The sequence below is a fragment of the Camelus bactrianus genome, chromosome 3 (genome assembly GCF_048773025.1).
Source record: "Camelus bactrianus isolate YW-2024 breed Bactrian camel chromosome 3, ASM4877302v1, whole genome shotgun sequence".
Taxonomy (NCBI): Eukaryota; Metazoa; Chordata; class Mammalia; order Artiodactyla; family Camelidae; genus Camelus; species Camelus bactrianus.
The window spans coordinates 155,958,217-155,976,802 of NC_133541.1; the positions used below are offsets into that span (position 1 = coordinate 155,958,217).

The 18,586-nt window shown below is 42.1% G+C and overlaps 1 long non-coding RNA gene across 9 annotated transcripts in view; it reads left to right on the plus strand.

The window, feature by feature from the left end:
- Positions 1 to 18,586, plus strand: part of LOC141577202 (uncharacterized) — a 112,929-nt gene that overhangs the window by 20,032 nt on the left and 74,311 nt on the right. For 6 of the 9 annotated variants that reach the window (XR_012505947.1, XR_012505945.1, XR_012505948.1 and 3 more), the window contains one exon: positions 13,519 to 13,642. This is a non-coding gene — a long non-coding RNA (uncharacterized LOC141577202). Of the gene's footprint in view, positions 1 to 6,123; positions 6,353 to 6,631; positions 6,857 to 13,518; positions 13,643 to 18,586 lie in introns of those variants that run through there. The other 3 variants (XR_012505952.1, XR_012505950.1, XR_012505951.1) reach the window with 3 other exon arrangements.

The window sequence follows — 18,586 nt, forward strand, 5'->3', positions numbered from 1 at the left end:
CACTTCTACCTGTGCGGACCTGCGTGGAAGATTTCTGCACAGCAATGACCCAGGCACTCATCTATAAACGCTGGGAGTGCTTGCTGTTAGATAGTACATTATTCCCAAAACAGGGACCTGGCTGATCTGGTGGTCTGCTTTGTAATGAAGATATCTAAAGAATTTATCTTGTTCCCCTCTCCCCATGTCTCCCCTAAAGGTAAACTAACCCTTTTTACTCATTGCGGATTCTACAATCTCTGCCTCATCCCATCTTTCACGAAGTTCCTCCTTACTAACACACAACTGTTAAAGACTATTTCCTTTGATTATACACAATAAATATGGGAGCATTTGAGAGGTTCTTGGAGTTGGCTCCCTAATCCCTCTCGCTTTCTTTCCTTTTTCCACAGTCTTGAGTAATTCATTCCATGTTGGTAAGACTTCTGCCAGCCAGAAACCACAGTTCCAGGTGAGAAGGATGCAGACTTTATCTCTCCTACCCGAGGGAGAGAGAGAAGAGAATTGAGGTCTGCTCCCCCGTGGTCCCTTTCTGCCCCAGGGCCACTCATGTTCACCTGCAGACTTCTGGCCTCTGCTCACAAGGCCTCTGTCCCAGGACTGACTGCAGCCTTTTCTTCCCTTGTCTATATTTCCTGTGCCTTTCAGAAGTTGGTCTCTTCTCTGCAATTCAACCCTGGCAGATGTGATGGTGGTCAGCGAGCTGGTGGGCAGTCATTTGGTGACTCCCAGGAGCCATAATGATTCTCCTGAGTCTCTCATTCGGGGTTACAAAACTGTCGAGCACCGGAGGAAGCCCATTCACGTGAGGTCAACACAACATCACATCACTTTCATTTTGTTTTTGAATTTTCAGTGGAGAAAGTATTAGTAGGAAACTGTTCCAGATTTTCGGCCGCCTGCTTTCCTCACCATTATTTCCTTGTTGGCTCTGGCGCTTGTTTAAAGAACCAGGTTTCTTCTCTGGTCATTTGTAGCAGCTGGGCTTGCCGAATCCTTGATCTGCATTTGAAGCAGAATGCTTCTTCGTGATGTCAAACTGATTTTCCTTGTCATGTCTTAATAATTTGTGTACACTCATCAATTGTTTCAAGTGAAATGCTCTTTTCCAATTTCGGTTAACTCACATTTGCTGAACTCCTGCTTTCATGCTGAGGGCAGTTTCTTCTTCCTGTAATAAAATTTAGCAATTTGCATTTACTATGGGAAGGTAACTGGCTGGAGGTGCTTTTTTTCTTACCAGTTTTAATAACAATTCACCCATTAAAATGTACGGTGGTTTTTACTCTATGCCCAGAATTGTTCATCCCAGTCAATCTTAGAAAATTTTCATCCCCCCAACAGGAAGCCCCTTACGCATATGCAGACATTCCCATCTTCCCCATCCTCCCACAGCCTCAGAAAGCCACTTTTCTCTCTCTGTGGATTTGCCTGTGCTGGAAATTTCATGTAAATCGAGTTACTTCATGTAAGTGGAAGCATCTATTGTGACTGACTTCTTTCACACTGAGTAACGTTTTCAATATTTGTCCAAGTTGTGGCCTGGGTCAGTACTCTATGCCTTGCTATTGCTGAATAATATTCCTCTGTATGGCTGGGCCCCTCTGTTTACCCATTCATCACGTGATAGACATTTGTGTTGTTTCTGCTTTTTGGCTGTGATGAGTAATGGCGCCGTGAATATTCCTGTAGGAGTTTTTATATGAACATTTGTTTTCAGTTCTCTTACGTGTGTGCTCAGGAAGCAAAATTGCCTGGTCATTCAGAAACCAAATGTTCAACTCTCTAAGGACCTGCCAGGCGTTTTTCCAAAGTGGCCAGGCTGTGTTACATCCTCACCAGCAACGGCTGCGACCTCTGCATCTTCTGTGTCCTCATTAGTGCTTGTTACTATTTTTTTGATTATAACCTATTGTAGTGAGTGTGAAGCGGTTTCTCCTAGTGGTTTTGACTTGATTTCCCTTACAGCTAATGATATTGAACATCGTTTCTTTGTGCTTGTTGGCCATTTGTATATTTTCCTTGAAAAATACTTTTCAGATACTCTATTCATTTTTTAATTGAGTTGCCTTTTTATTGTTGAGTTGTAGGAGGTCCTTTTTTTTTTTTTTATAGATACAAATTCCTTATCAGATAAATGATTTGAAAAAATTTTCTCCTGTGTGTTGTTTTTTCACTTTCTGTATGGTGTCATTTGAAGCAAAGTTTTTAATTTTGATGAACTCCAATTTATCTCTGTTTTCTTTTTTCCTTGTGCTTTTGTGGTAATATTTAATATCTGAGGTATTTTATTTAACCTTTTATATATAAAATAACTTAATTATTAGGACCGTTCTAGGAGACGGGTGCTGTTGTTGTCCCCGGTCTATGGATAGGAGACTGAGATTCAGAAAATTTCACTGACTTATCAGTGTCAAAGCTACACAGTGCTGTTGGAATTCAGACCCTCATGTTTGTCCCATGTATCTGTGATCCTCACCACCATGCTCCACTCCTTCCTGGAACCTTTAATGAAAAAGTCTTTACTTATTTGATTTCTTGTTAGTTTTTTTTTTCTCATTGGGGCTTCATCTCCTCATTTCCTTAAAGAGATCAGTGTAGGTTTATTTTAGGTCTCTTGTAGGCAGAAGCATTGCTATCAGTTAACTTCTTTATTACTCACTCCCCAGTGATGGCTTTTGCTAATTGACCTAATCAAGTCATGCTTAAGTCTTTCCTTCTCATGACACTAACAACAGAGTCATGACTTACTGAATGCTCAAAGCAGAAAGTACTTGATTGATTTTATTTTGCTAACCAATCAAACCAATCAAATAAATACCCGGTGTTGAAACATACGGTAAGCCCTCCAGAATAGGGTCACTGTCTTCCTTGTGTTTCATTTGTTTGGTCACAGTGTCTGGATAGTGCCTTGCTGTCCAGCAGTTTTGTTAGGATACGGTGCTTGTGAATCATTCTAAGGACAGAATTTTCACAACAGACTGTGTTGTTCATTTCACGGGGGAAAAGTTAATATAGAAATACTGCTCAGATCTATTTTAAAATTAAGTTTGGAAATTTGAGAAGAGTTCAAGAAACCATACAAAGATCTTTTTCACTAATTTTAGATCTATCTTAGACAAATTATGGTTACATAGCAGAGTAACTTATCAAGTAGATTTGACAAGAGGAGTGTATAATTGATTATTTGTTTTAGTTGAAATATTCTACCTGGGATAAAATATTCAGTGCCCATAAATGAACAAATATGTTTGTATTTCTATGCAACATGGGAGTAGACTTCATATGTTTCTATATAATATATATGACTGTGTGTTTTATTCTGTCTGTCAGTGTTTTTATAGTTTTTCAGCAATGTTGTAACTTTGGAATTCTTCTAAGAAAATCACCTCAGATTCTAGTGCAGTTTGTACTGTGTATGCTGTCTTATGCATGGGATTCCACTGTCCCCTTAGTGAGGAATTTCCTCTTCTCTTGTGTTAGTATCAGAGTTAAAGGAACTGTGATTTCTAGGCCTTTGCTTTCCATGTGTTTGCACTTGGGTGTCAATCACAATTTTCCCTTTCTTGAGTTTTCATTGTTCAATTAGAATTTTTGAAAATAACTTAATTTGTTGCATCGGTCTCCCTAGAAACTTGATGTGTTTGTGCTTTTCAGTTTTCAATTAATGAAAAATGTAAATACACTCTTGTTTTTAAGTAGTCCTTTTTCACTAGATATTTGTTTACATCTTTATAGTTAAAATATTTTTTTCCCAATGAGTGAATCGTTGTGTATATTTTAAAAGAAACTTTACTTTTTATTCTTTTTATTGTAAAAGTTATATTCATTGTAGAGAATTTAGAAAATAAGGATAAACACAGTAATAACTTCACAATGGCCTCTAATCTCACCTGGAGATACAGTTGTAAGGATTGAAATTGAGAATGACAAGTCCTCTTAAATTGTTCTTCTTTTTCAAGTACGATTTGGTTACTGAGACCCTTGAATTCCCATATGAATTGTAGCAGCAGCTAGTCAGTTTCTGCAGAGAAGCCCGCTGGGATTGTGATCGAGACCACGTTGAATATACGGATCGCTTTGAGGAGCACTGCCATTCCAAGAGCTCTGACTTCTGATCCAGGAATATGCGTGGTGTGTCTGTCCAGTTATTTAGGTCTTTAATTTTTTTTTCAACAATGCTTTGAGTTTACAGAGTTTTATTTTACTTTTTGTTTTTTGCCTTTATACTGAGGACAAGTGTGCAAGGTACCAGAATCAGAAGTGTATTTGAGCACCGCCACTTGCTGCCACAATGGTCACTGCGCACTTGCTTCACCCGCTCTACAATCTTGCACAGAATAGGACCTCAGTAACTCTCTCTCTCTCTTGAATGATTGTATGATTGTTGGATGATGCTTGAGAGTCCTTGTGATGATTTTATTTCCCCAGCCTTTCCCCACTTCTTTACTATGCCCTTTCTCTTCCTTTCCTCCAGCCTGGGTTTCAGTCTACCTGTGGCATTGATTTTTCTTGTCTGTAGACACTACCTTTCACTGGTTCACGATCATTTTACATGTGGGCTGTGGAAAATTGCTAGATGTCCAGAAAGAGCCAATCGATTGCATGCTAGTATTTTTAGAGTGTGTTGCTGTTTTATCGATTGAAATTAAATCAGGCTGACCCCCTGAGCCCTCCCGTGAGCTGTTTTCGCCTTCCTACAGGTGATACTGCTCTGGTTGCTGAATGTGCCCTTTCCCCAGACTTGGTTTTGGAGTTAAGTCACCATCAGTGGAGCCCTCTCTTTAAAAGATGAAGAGAACATTTGCTCCTTCTCCCTGGTTGGGGACTTGGATGAGATGAGGTACCAGATAAAGAATGGAGCCCCACCTCATTCTAACACCCGCTCGTTCCATTCCTTTCTCCAGGGAAAAAGAGTACAATTCAACACTATAAACATTGATTGTGAGCTAATGAGATAGACAGGACAACCGATCATTTATTAAATATCCTTTCATGCCAGAAACAAATGTATTACACACATAAAAAGCACACAAAGCACGGTAGTAACGTGATTACACACGTGGGTCCAAGTTCGAGTCCTGCTCTGGAGTGACCAGTCCTGTGAGATGGAGAACTGGTAGGTCGGCTTAGCCTCTCCTGGACTTGTTTGCTGTCCTGCAAAGACGGGCTTGCTAGGCGTCCCTCCCCCTTAGAGGTGCTGTGGGGTGTAAATGGCGCGTGGGCAGCCCGAGCACAGCTGCTCATTCCTCGTAAGGGCAGGATAGCATAGCTTTTGTGATTACGGCTTTAAGACCGTCCCGTGTAGACTCTTAGTGCTCCGAAGGGATGCCTTGTGGTTTGGAGATGGGATTCTCACTTCTGTAAATACCCAAGGATTGTGTTATTGGGCCGTGCTGATTTGAATCTATTCTTTAGAAAGTACATATTGTAGATATATTTTTCAAGCATGCATGCTTTTTTCTTTTATTATTTATAGTTCTACCCTCTCATCTCTTGGTGTGACTTTTCATGGAATCCAGGAAACAGTCCTAAGCCACCTGCCTCTTCACACTTCTCCGTGGTGGTTTTCTTCCCTGACTAGAAGAGGGTTCTGCATAGGAAATTTTCTTTGTTCCCCTTTTCTTGGAGTCACTCTGTCTGTCTGCCCATTTCTCACCTGTCCATTTGTCCATTTATCTACCCACTGAATCTTCTGACATGTTCCAAAAAGCATTTCAGGCAGCTTACAGAAGAACAGATACCAAATAAACAGGTGAGAAAATGGGGCCAAGTTCAGACAGTGAGGCTAGGAGGCAAGCCTGTGTGAGGGTTGCAGGCATGAGAGACACGCGTCTGCCTTGTGACTTATAAGATCGACAGCAACAGTGTGCCTGAGGCTCCCAGCAGACACAGGGAAACAGGGTTTGTGGGAGATGCTCACTGGCTGCGAAATAAATAAGTGGCTTAGGAGATGCCCAGCCTTTCCAGCTACTAAGGCTTAGGAGAATATTTTGAGTTTCTTCCAAAATCAGTATATTGCTTCTTTTCTTTTTTCAGAGATCTATGTATAGTTTGTTACATTCTATACCTGGAAATTTCTCCAAAACTGCTTCCCACATGATTCCCATGGCTCGGGAATGGGGTGGTTCTGCTCATTGACGGGGGTTGGCCAGAAACAGAAAATGACAGCCTCAAAGGAACCTGGGATTTGTCAGTTATGTTTTGTCAGTACTGTAGAGTTCAAACTCTTTCACAGTATCTCTCCATCTGAGGCGGCAGCGTGCTCTCTTACCAGCATCAGGAGCTCAGGACCACAGGATGGTGCGGGCTGAATGCACTGCCGTCAAGACAGCTGTGCTAGTCACTGCAGGTGTGGTTCTTTTACATACGGCATTTCATGTTCTTTACTAGAATGTTTCAACAGGGAGTTAATTAACTGAGTCAATTCACATTTAATAAATATGATGCTTTGTTGAAAAGACAGTTATAGGCAGAATATAAGCTGTGAAGAATTTAAAAACGGTTTCATTACTGAAATTTCTGTAGGGAAGATACACAGTTTATCTTATTTATTCCTCTCTTTTAAAGTAACAAAGAAACAAGACAGAAAAGGCAGAGGATGGTTTCTGTTCTTCCTCTCCACTTGCAGGTGCCCTCACCTCCAGTAGCATCCATCCAGACACCAGCACTGACACTGGCCGTGCTCAGAACTGCCTCAGACCTGAAGACACAACTGACAAATAGAAGGGGGCGACGCCCTGTTACAGCAGGTGCTCTCACTTTGTGGGTCCTTATGTAACTGCAAGATGTTAATCAGGATGGCCCGTTCTACATTGTGTAGCGCTGCTGCGGTGTCTCCTAGTTACTTGTTTCTGTAAGTATTCATGTATTATTCCCCAATGCGTGGTACTACACGCCTAAAAATGATTTTTTCAGATGAAAAATAATTTGCATTTAATATAATAAGTCTGAAAAAAGGGGCAAAATAGTCTATCCTGGTCCCGCTACTCAGAGATAATAATTAACAATTTAACATTTATTTTCTGTTCTTTTCGTCAGTGTGTATCAGCTCTGTCATAAAAACCAGTGAGCACTCTGTCCCTGTTTACTGTGCGGAAATCTCCATTTTCCATTCGGCTTATTACATGTTTTTCTACAATATTCTATCTCCCCTGGCATGATTTTTAATGACCAGTGTAGCATTCTGTCTTAAGGAATGCATCGTCCATTTTACTTCGGACTTAAATAAACATTTAAATTCCAAGTATACTTAACTGAAATACTGAAAAGAGAACTGTGGTGGTACAGGAAGGCCCCTAACTCACTTCCCATTATTTCCTGAGAGTAAAAGCTGTGGAAAATTTGGTATATATATTTCATGACCTTTATGCCTATGAGATACATATATATACACATATGAGAAATCAATGTATAGGTGTGTGTATATATGCTTTATTTAAAAATGAGACCATACTATATGTTTTTCTGCAGCTCGCTTTATTCACTCAGGGGTATATCATAGACGTCCTCCCACTCCAGACTCACCCGGTCCTTTCAGATAGATTGGAGGGGTCTCCTGATGTGCGGGTGTCGTCTCTTGTCCACGGACACATTTGGTGGGAGAGTGCTGTGGACAAGGCCCTGGACCACGGCGAAACGCCGGCTCCCTCAGCGCCCGCAGCTCGCCTTGATTTACCGTAACATTGTCTTAATGGTGGACAGTTAAGTTTTCTCCACTTTCCACTGTCAGAAAGAATGTTTGACTTGCATCCTTCTTGTACAGACATTCCTGTGATCTTGTATGTATATTCCTTTAGTTAAGGCTTCTGGAAATTTAGTCCCTGGATGTGACACTTACATTCATCACAGACTCCTTTCAAGTGACTCTAGAAATTCCTTCTCCATTGGGGAATGAAAAAATGCACAATTACTTATGTAACCAATTCTCTATCGCTGGATATTATTTCACTTCAGTTTTTCTTCCCACCTTTGTAAACAGTGCTGTGTAAATGCCCTGATGGATACATCTGTTTGGACTGATTGTTTTTTTTCTAAAGGAAACGATTCCTAGAAGTGGAGTTGAGTCAGTGTGTATGTACGTTTTTCAGAGTTTACATATCCATTGATATGTCATCCTCTGAAAAAGTCGCTCATGATTTGTTCTCCAACAGATGGACACTAACTAGAATATCTTAAAAATATTCACCAATATGATAAGCAAAAGTGCTTTTTCATCGTTTTAGTTTGCATTTGATGACCAGTGAAATTTTGAGCTTTTTTCACTCATTAGCCTTTTGAATTTTTTAAAATGAATGATTCATTTTGTCCTTTGCAAACATTTAAGTGAGGGAGCTTCTTGTTGCTTTGTGACAGCTCTTTGTATGTTATGAAAATTTACTTCGTGACTTCATCAACATGTATCACAGAGCTTTTTCTTGTCATTTCTTTCCTTTCATTTTGTTCAGAAAGTTTTTTATTCTTGTTGTGGCTCAAACTACTCTTAAGATAGTAAATGTCTTCCTTGTGGGTTTTATCTTTGACATTCTTAGAAATACTTCCTTATAATGGAATAAATCTCTTCTGTAAGTTTTTTTAATCTCTAAGGTGGTGATTATAATAGTACTTGTTACAGTGAGGAGAAGTTGAGTTAATAAGAGCAAAGGGTTGTATTTGCTGTTATTAGTACTTTTTAATATTTACATCACTATGTGCAATTTATCTTGTGGTCATTATGACAGGAATAGAATTTATTCTTTCTAGGTGATTCTGATTGTCCCAGGACAATTATTGAATTCATACTTTTCTCTTTGATTTGAAATCCCATCTGTACAAAATAATTACATACACTAGAGTCTCTTTTTGAACTCATGGTTCCTTTCTGTCAATCTCCCTTCCTTACTCCAGCACCATATCTTACATATTGTAAAAATTTATTTATTCACTGGCAATCTGATTTTTTTTTTATTCTTTTCATCCATCCCAAATTTTCTTGTCTACTATTATGACTTTATTATTCCTGAAGGGTTCCAAAATATTTTGTTCAAGTTAAAAAAATCAGATTGGAATTTTCATGGGAGTTTTTAGTAAGTTTTGAATTATTGTTAGGAGAACTTACATCTTTACAAAACTGCTTTCCTCCATGCAATATGTTTATGTCTCTACATTCATACCTCTTACTTTAACACTCAGTATAGTCCTGAAGTTTCTCCATTTAGAACATGGGCATTATTTTTGAATTTATTCCAGTTTATTGTTTATGTTTTTGTTAATTTTGTGAGAATTTTTTGCTATTATATATTTAAATGCTTAAAACTGACATTTAGAAAGGAAGATTCTGTTTGTCAATACTCAATTTGTAACTTGTCATTTAAAATTGTAAGTATTAAGCACTTGTTCCAGAATCCTTTCTTTTCTGTTTTTAAAAATTTGTTTCCAAGATTTTCAAAATGGTCATAGCTAAGTAGTAGTATAGGTGGGGAGGCAGATGGAGAGAGGTAGTGTGGCTCATGTACAGACTGTGAGCAGTTTCATGGCTGCCTTTAGGCTGGAGAAGCCGCAGAAGAGCCCAGGTTAGACCGGAGGTGGCTTTGTATGCACTTGAAAGCCAGCTCTCCTGCCTGTATGGTGAAGCCTAGTGGGCGTGGCAGGTAGATGATCAAGGTCCGATGGAGGTCATTGGCTGCACAGAGCGCTGTGTCTGTGAGAACTGGCTAACATTACCATGGGAAATGCTTGGTGCCAGGAACACTGCAGGGGAGCTGGGGAGCCTGTGTGTTAAGGATTTTCCAGTCCTGGGAGTGGGAAGAGCAGACTCTGCATTCAGATCTGAGTTTGAATTCATCCTCTTTAGTTTACTGGTCCTCTGAATTTTGTCAAGTTTTACATCCTCTTTGAGCTCCTGTTTTCTTGTCTCTCAAAACAGGAGAATTACGGCCTGCTGCTAGAGTGTTTGATCAGTGTAAATGATTTGTGTCTATAAGATGCCACGTACAGCCACAATCTCAGTGAGAAATGGGTTGTCGCCTCTTCTTCTGCAACTCAGTGCTCGATAAGACATCGGGGGAAAGCCAGTCCCTAATTTGTTGTGATGCAATGAGGAACAAAATTAACGTCTTGCCTTTCCCTAGCAGTATTCTTACTTCTTTGTTTCATTTACCTCTTTCCTCCTTTACTCTCCCCTTTCACCTCCTCCACCAAAAGAGACTGAGACTGAGAACACTAGATTCAAATTACTTTAAATGTTGGCTCATCCCCATGAAATTACAGTGACATTAAAAAAAATCTGTACACAACCCAGATGATTATATTTGATTTATACACACACACACACACACACACACACACAATCAGGATGCCTCCCATTTGCTGAAGGAGAAGGACCACTTTTTCTGAGTTTTCATTCACTGAGCTTGAGAGGAAAGTCTCTTAAGCAGAAATTCACCTGGCTTCGTGCATGGTTTTTTAAATTGGATTTCTGCTTTGTGTCCATAGAAATATTCTCCTATTAGAAGAGGGGAAGTGGAGACATAGATATTCTGCTGAGATATTGGTGTCATCGTATTTGAGTTGGAAAGGACTTATGACAGCATAGAGTTGTAAGTTTTTATGGGTGAGAATCCATGATAGTGTAACTTGGACAAGAACCCGGGTCTTCTGTCTTCGTGTCCACGTGGATGAAGAGGAAACTGGGTGGGGGATGGCAGGGATCCTTCTTGCATGAGTTCCAGGGTCTTGTTAGTTTTCATTGTTCAGCTGCCTTTAGTTTATGTCCATGTGGCCTCTCATGGGAAGGTCACTATGTCCTGATAGATTGAGTTTCTAATCAGCAAAAAGGTCTGGACCCACTAATGTTTCCCAGAGATTTTCTGCTGACCTGCTGACACTTTATATACATGAGACCTAAGAAATTCCTGGATATAAAATCCTTAATGTTATCGTTTGCCCTCGAGTTCCATAGGAATGGAGTGCTGTCTCAGGCTGTCTAAGGCTAGATCTGAACAAAGATAGGGTGATAGGCTGTGCAGATGGACTCTCCCCAGTCTAATGGGATTTCCACCATAGTTTTTAGAATCAGGCAGATTAGTTCAAATCTTGCCTTTACCATTTATTAGCTTTGTGACCTTGAGGAAGAAATTTTACTTTTTGAGGGACCAATTTTCTTTATCTGTAAATAAGTTCAGTACTTATTTTAGGGTTTTTGTTTTAGAATTGAATGAATCAATTCCCTCATTTATTCCTAAAATACAGATCACATGGTTCTATGCTGGTGCCTTAGTAGTTGATTACTAAGGGACTCAGCAGTGAGAATGTGGGTGAGGACCCCTGGATAATAGAGCTTGTATTCCAGGATATGCTTGTAAAAGACTGGTTTGCAGTGGATTTTTAGTAAATGTCCACTCCATTCCTAATCCCCATTGATTGTGTATATATCTTTATACTAATATATGAACAATTTTTTATTGCAATTTAAGTCTCTGTAGTATTTAAAGTATGTAGCTATAACAAAAATACGTGAAATAAAATGATCTGACTTTTATTTTCTTTTCAATAAGCAAAACAAAATAAAATAGAAAAGAAAAGAAAAAGTTTTGAAGGAGTAGAAATAATTTTATTTCCGTGGAATCAACTCCCTATGTTAGGTTTTTCGGTTGTGTTCTTAAACAGCATATAAAATTGACAGGTTTTGTGTTCAGTGTTGATAGCTGGGTGAGTATAGTTTCTTTTTGTGGTTGTCTTTGATGAATTATTTGCACTAGATCATAAGTAATGTGCATGTTACATATTGGAAACGAGGAAAAAGTGGAGACATACTACATCCAATGCAGTCATTTTGTTACCGAGTCCAAACTCATTCTGCTCACCAAATGACAGGCCAATAAACCGGGAGATGAGGTGTTGGAGCAAGGAATAGTAACTTTATTTGCAAAGCTGGCAGATCCAGAAGATGGCAGACTGATGTCCTGGAGAATCATCTTCCACAAGTCAGAATTGAGTCTTCTTTTATACTAAAAAGGGGCGGGGTTTTGATTGGTTGTTGGAAACTTCTTGCTGTATGAATTGCTTGTCCTTTGAATCCGCTGTTCTTGCAGCTGTCCATGCGGATCAAATCATGTTGCCCCTGTGAAAACTCCAAAAAAAAAACAAAGGTTATTCTCTATTTTGCAACTTGCCATCTCTACATAAGTGCAGATGAATTAGCATCCTTCAAGATCACGGCCAGGAGAATAGGCTGTCCTGGATATTTCAGTCTAAAGGCAACTTTCTTTTACAAATGGTGCAGAGCTAGCAAGTCTGAGCCTAGAAAACAGGGCACAGGGTTAAAGCCAAAGGAACAGACCTAATATGGGGTCAAAATTGTTCTTTTCTATTACAATTCCCTTTTCTGCTTCATAGATAATTTTAGTAAGAAACATGAGCAATTTTGTATTTTTGCTTCTTAATAACCGATAAGTGGGCCAACTATATTTTTGTGAGCAGAGATGCTGTGCGGGCATAGGGGTCACAGCACACTCTTGTTGGGGGTGGCCGACCCTGAAACATGTCTGATGCCACGTGAGTGTTGGTGAGGGTCCCCCTAGCCAGCGGCACTCTTCAGGAAGTAGCATATGTGCTTTGACTTCTTGAGACCTCATTTTCGGCTGCAGGAAATTTTTTCAGATACTGCGATTGAAAAATCACTCCAGCTGGGGATAATTAGGGAAAAAAGGAAAAGTAAAAGGGTTTGGAGTAGAGTAGAAGAGAAGGACCTAAGATCACGGAGCCTGAGTGCTTGGCAGCGGGGCCTCGGGAGAGAGGGGAGCAGAGGTGGGGAGGGGCCTGACCCCGGAACCAGCTCCTGCATCTGTCCCCGTGCCCAAGCCATGTAGCTTCCAATGGGCCTGGGCCACCTCTCTGGGCTGGATGTCACCCTGTGCAGAACCTTGAAAATCGAATGTAAGGGGTGGGCAGCACTCACCTAGGGGGTCACTGTGGATTTTGGTCAAGTCAACAGTGCCTTTTCTGGTCATGTGCCTTCACTTGTCCTTTATCTCAGGATCTGAGGAGGAGGAGAAAGGAACTCAGGTAGAGATCCAGGAAGATATCCGACTGTGTTAAGAGAGGACAGACACAGTTACAAGGGGACCGAGGACACTTGCAGCAAAGTAAAATGACTTCACAACTATTGCTTCAGAGCTGCAGGTGTGAGAGAGCCTAAGCCTGTTTCAGAGTGCAGGGGACAGGCGGAAAGGAATGGCAAAATTTCCACTGAAAATTGAAATTTTGTTAAATAGCCTGCTACTGTTGCTGGTATCACTTGAATGAATGCAGGCATATTTCTGTGGGCATTTATAGGTTCACTCAACCCCACCAGCCCCTCTTGCCCCCATCGGGGATGGGATTTCTCAAGCACAGTGCACCTCCTGCTTCTGTGGGCCACGCTTCGGGTCCTCGCCTGGGGCCGGGCTGCTGCAAGGCACTGAGTCCCTGAGGCACGGAATGTGATACACGACAGGAACATCTCTGCTATCGACTGAGGGCCTCCTTTTCCCCCTGCAGTGTAAGAATTCCGGTCACTGAGTTAGAAGCATGCTTCCAAGCTGTCCGTGTCCTCGGCATCCAGAAGCGGAGCCTGGAAGCTTCCGAATTTCTCCAGAATGCAGTCTACTTTCACCTTTGGCAGGTGAGTGTATGTCCTTACACAAGTGGAGGAATTACTGCAGTTTTCCTGGAACTTACTCACCACTAGTCCATCTGATTTTTCTGTGCTAGGATTCAGTATGGCCTGCTAAAAAATCTGGAGTCAGATCTTGAAACCCTGATGAAGAGGATTATTTATTTTATTTCACTATATGATAATCTTTTACTTTCAAAATTCAGAATTTTTGGTTCTTTCAGGCATTTTTTGGGGGGTTGGCAAAACAAATTTGCTCTTACCGTCTTTGCGACCTGTTGCTTTGTGCCTCTCACCTGTCTTCTGTCACTTGTGAGGCAGTTCCATTTGTGACCCTGTCCGGGTTGTTCATGTTATACAACATAAAGTCTGTAAAAGTACAGTCCCTTTTACTCCGAAGACATTCCACAAATAACTCCATAAATCTGGGTGTGGTTTTAAGAAGACAGAATCATTAGAACATGTAATTGCAGGTTGCTAGTGCAAAATCCCCAAATCAATAGTCTAGCTCAACATCTAAAATCTTTCTAATCTACCTTGGATTTGTATGGATAAGTGAAGCAATTTGCTAAGAATTGAACACCAGGGTTAGAATACAGGCTGGTGTAGCTCAGCAGGTACTCCTGAGCCAGCGCTGTGCCAGAGGGCGGGGCCGAGGGAGAGGGAGGGGCTTAGGGAAAGAGGAGGGCCAAGGAGGAGGGGGGTCCTGCCCTCCCTGAGCTGAAAGTTTCATGGCAAACACCTTCACCATGTGAAGAACTTGGAGTTTCTTCTAAGAACACTAGGTTTGAAAAGAGTCATAAAAGAACGGGAGTGACAAAATCCAATTTGTCTCAAGTAGGGGAGAGCAGCTGGAAGGCCACGTGGGAGACTCGTGAGTCCAGGTGGGCAGTGTTGGTGGCTTCTACCTGAGCGGTGGTACAGTCAGTGGGACAGTCACCGGGAAAAAACGAACAGATTTTAGGCATGTTTAGATGGTAAAAAGGAAACGATGAATGATGTCTGTGAAGGTAGGATGGAGTAAGGCCCAGGTTTCTGGGTGGATTAATGAGGTAAATGATGGTCCTGCTGTGCTCTGAGCAGGGAAATCTGCAGAGGGAGCTTTGGGGGAATCCTGATGAGTTCAGCTGTGGATAAAGTGAAAGGCTGTTAAATGTGTGGTCTGGGAGCTCAGGTGAGAGCCAGTAGCGAGTAGGGGGAGGGGAGAGAGACATTCAAATCATTTTGTCTTGTGAGCATACAAATAATTATGAGTAATGATACACTTACGCCTCTATATTCTGGATTTAACACCCATTAACATTTTGTTATATTGACTGCAGAGGTTCCTAATATTTTTTAATAGAAATAAAATAAATAGAAACAAAATAGTGGAGTTAATAAACATCTTAGAGTTGATGTGTGTCCTTCTATGTATTTTGATACCTCATCTGTTTATAACCATAATCTAAAAAAAGTTAACTAGTTTAGCATAAGTGTTAAACAGAGGGACGTGACACACAGTTTTGGGGCTTGAAGCTGATCTTCTCGGGCAAATTATGTAGCCTCTCTGTACCTTTGTTCCATTTTCTGTGACTGCCCCCGGGCCCCTCATCACAGATGATTTCCTAGACTAGATGATGGGAGGGAGGCTGCTGAAGGGAGTAAGAAGTGGCAACAGCTAGGGACACTTAAGAGAGAGACAAAAAGAGATTGAAGTCAATAAACACAGTACAAACAAATACTCTCAAAAGAGAAAGAATCCTGCAGTGTTTTGAGCCACTTAGCATAAGGGAAACAAAATCACGTGGACCCAGAACTCTTGAGCATGTGAGTATTGTGGGTGGGAATGTGTCATCAGAAAAGGGTTGAGAAAAGGTCTTTTGGTTTCCCTTGACGTTTCCATTAAGGATGGGGAGCAGAAGTGAAAACCCTCAGCTTCAGTGGAAGAGCTGCTGTTTTGTGTGAAACTGACCAAACTTTGGAGACCAGTCATCAGCGGTGCTGGCAAATGAAGAGATTTCGGGATTGGGTGGGGCACTTGCTGTGACTTCCAGGTGACCTACTGGCTGGGGGCTGTGAGGCGGGCAGTAGGTTTGCAGGGAGACCCGGGCATAATCCCTGGCTCTGAGGCTGCTGCTCTGACTAGCAGACCTGGGCACAGGCAGACCTAATGGGGCAGCTCGGGATGTGGCCTGGGACACCTGCCGTGCTGAGGGGGAGAAGAGCGCTTCCCTGAGGGGGTGTCCCTGCGGAGAGTGGAAACGTCCTCCTGCAGGGGAGGAAGAGCCTCTGAGCAGGGTGCTGGTTTCACAGGCAAGACCACCCTGAGCACTGAGGGTTTGGGGAGCCGGAAGTCACACAGTGGCCCGAGCAGCCTTGTTCCTGAGAAACTAGAGGGAGAAGAGGCTGAAAAGTCAGGCTAGGGTCAGACACTGTGGTGGGTTATGAGTGACAGTAAAGGACTGGTCAGGCAGGCATGAGAGAACCCTGTGGGTGTCCAAGCTGGAGCGTCACGCCAGAGGGTGGAGCTGAGTTATAGACTTTGCCACTTATTAGCTGTGTGACTTTGAGCAAGATCACCCCACCTCTCTATATATATATTCATCTGTAAAATGACACAGTGACAAGCTCGTGCATAAGAAGGCTTAGTTTAGCTCTGATCCTCTGTGTCCAGTCCTGTCAGTGCTGCCCTGCAAGTTTCTGCAGTGGCTGCTCTTACCCTGAGATGGGAGGGCATAGAGGGACTTTGTAGCGCCCGAGGGCAGGAAGGGGTTGCTTTAAAAACAGACATGTAGCCGCCTGCAGCTGCAGGCTTGCAGGCAGTTTGGTTGATGGTCCTGGAGAGGACTTTGGAGGCCTTAGCATCATCATAAGACTTTTTTTCCCATTGGGGGCCGGAATTGCCTATGCAGATTAATGTGGAAAATTTGGGCTTCTGGCAAAGCTGTTTTCAGAGATGGTAATATACATAACATATCGTAGAAAATATAATGCTTTTATTTAATCTGTGGGACTTTGCAGCTGTTGGGAACACCTCTGTTGGCCTGGTCTCCACGGAGGACACTAGGGGTCGGCAGAGCGTGCGGGAGGGCAGGTAGCCTGCAGTGCTGCTGCGGGGTGTTCTCCCGAGTAGAGCACTCTGCTGAGTTGACTCTTCTCTGAGTTTGGTTGCCAGATGAGCAGACAGCAAATTAATGAGTTCTGGTGGGATTGTATAATGACAGAAAGAAAGAGGGACCTGTAGTTTTTCTGGACTAGAACATGCTTTTGGTTCCTGATCCAGTGTGTTCCATTACAGAATTGATGAGTTGTGTCTATTCTGGAACTTGTCGACTGAAAAAAATGTGTAGCCTGAAAGTTTAGAGTTACACTTTATTAGGCGGGAGGACTCGAGGCGGGATGACAGCCTTCAAATCTGTCTGAGGGACTGCTCCCAAGAAGTAGGGGAGGAACTAGGATTATATGGCAGCTTTACAACAAAGACCAGGGAGTTGGAACAATAAAAGATTGCTTGTTATCTAAAGAAATCCAGGCATCTCAAGTTAAAGAATTTAGTGCCTTTGTATGTATCATTTGACCTCACTGGATTCATTCTTTAGACAAGCACCTTGCTATCTAGGGCAATTATCCTGTCTTCTTATTCTCAGTCTGTTCAGAGGGCAGCATTGTGAGTGGCTGTAGAGGCTGGGCTTCAGGTCTGTCCGCACTGGGGGGTGGCGGCAGCCTTGATGACTTGGTTTCAGCATTCTTTGTTTACTGACATGGTTGTAGTATTTTAATTCACATTGTAGTATTTTCATTCACAGACTGATTGTGGATAATCTGGAAACTTGCAAAGGAAACGAGATGGAATTACTGCAGGTACCTTCTACTTTAATAAGCCGTGTGCAAACATAAACATGGAGGAAGCATACATTTGAATTTGGTGGTGTAGGGAAGGGTTTCTGCACATTACAGGAGAACGCAAGGCAGAATATCTCTTCTTTGTTGGCAGGGATGTGGGTCAACCTGTCATTTCTGTAGCGGTTTCTGAGAGCACTTTATGGTAATTAACAAACATTGACAAACGGTGGCACACTTTGCATTTAAGAGCTGACCTGTACAAACGTGTATTGGACAGGTGGATTTCATAGGCAAGTGGTGAGGTGGATTGGAGAGAGGTGTAGCCCAGGCCTGGGCTCAGATTCAGGTTTAAATCGCCATTTCCTCACCAAAGGACCTTGGACTAGAGTGTAACCTCCATTAAACTGTTGGTGAATCTGTGAAATATGAATTATAATATTCGTTTCTTCCTGGGTTTGTTGTAAGTTTTAAACAGTATTATAACACACATGAAACACTTAGCAGGCACTTAGCAGTGTTCACTGTGTCCTACTGCCCCGCTTAGCGTGTGTTACAGCCGTAAAGGTAGCATGTGCCTGTTGAGGACGTACTGGCAGCCCCTTGAATAGGTTGTGAATTTGGTGATTTCCTTTAATCCTTGAAACTCTACGTGCCATGGGCAGTTATTTTCATGAACAGATGAGGAATCTTAGGGTAAAGAAGACGGTTTAATTTGCCCAAAGTCAGACCATAATTTTGGGTGCAGGGGCCTCTGTTCAGCATGGGCCCCTGGGCTTTCTGCCCTCTCCGTTCAGCACCAGAGCCAGACGTGGAGTCGCCTGTCTCCCAGCCCAGAATATCCGGCAGGCAGCAACACAAACCTGGACCTGTTCTGCTTAAGCAAAAACTCCGGAGGGGAGGCAGGTACTAAAGGGATAAATGTAAAAACAGACGACTGCAAACTGTTATCAGCTCAGAGAAGGAAAGGAACACGCCTCGCCGTGCAGAGCTGGGAGCTTTCCCTTCAGGGCTGCTCTGGGGGCGTTCATTTCAGGTAAACAAACTCCGCTCCTGCACCAAGGCATGAAGGCAGGGTGCATGTAACCAGGCTGACTGTGCCTCGTTGATCATATTCATTCCTAATCCAGT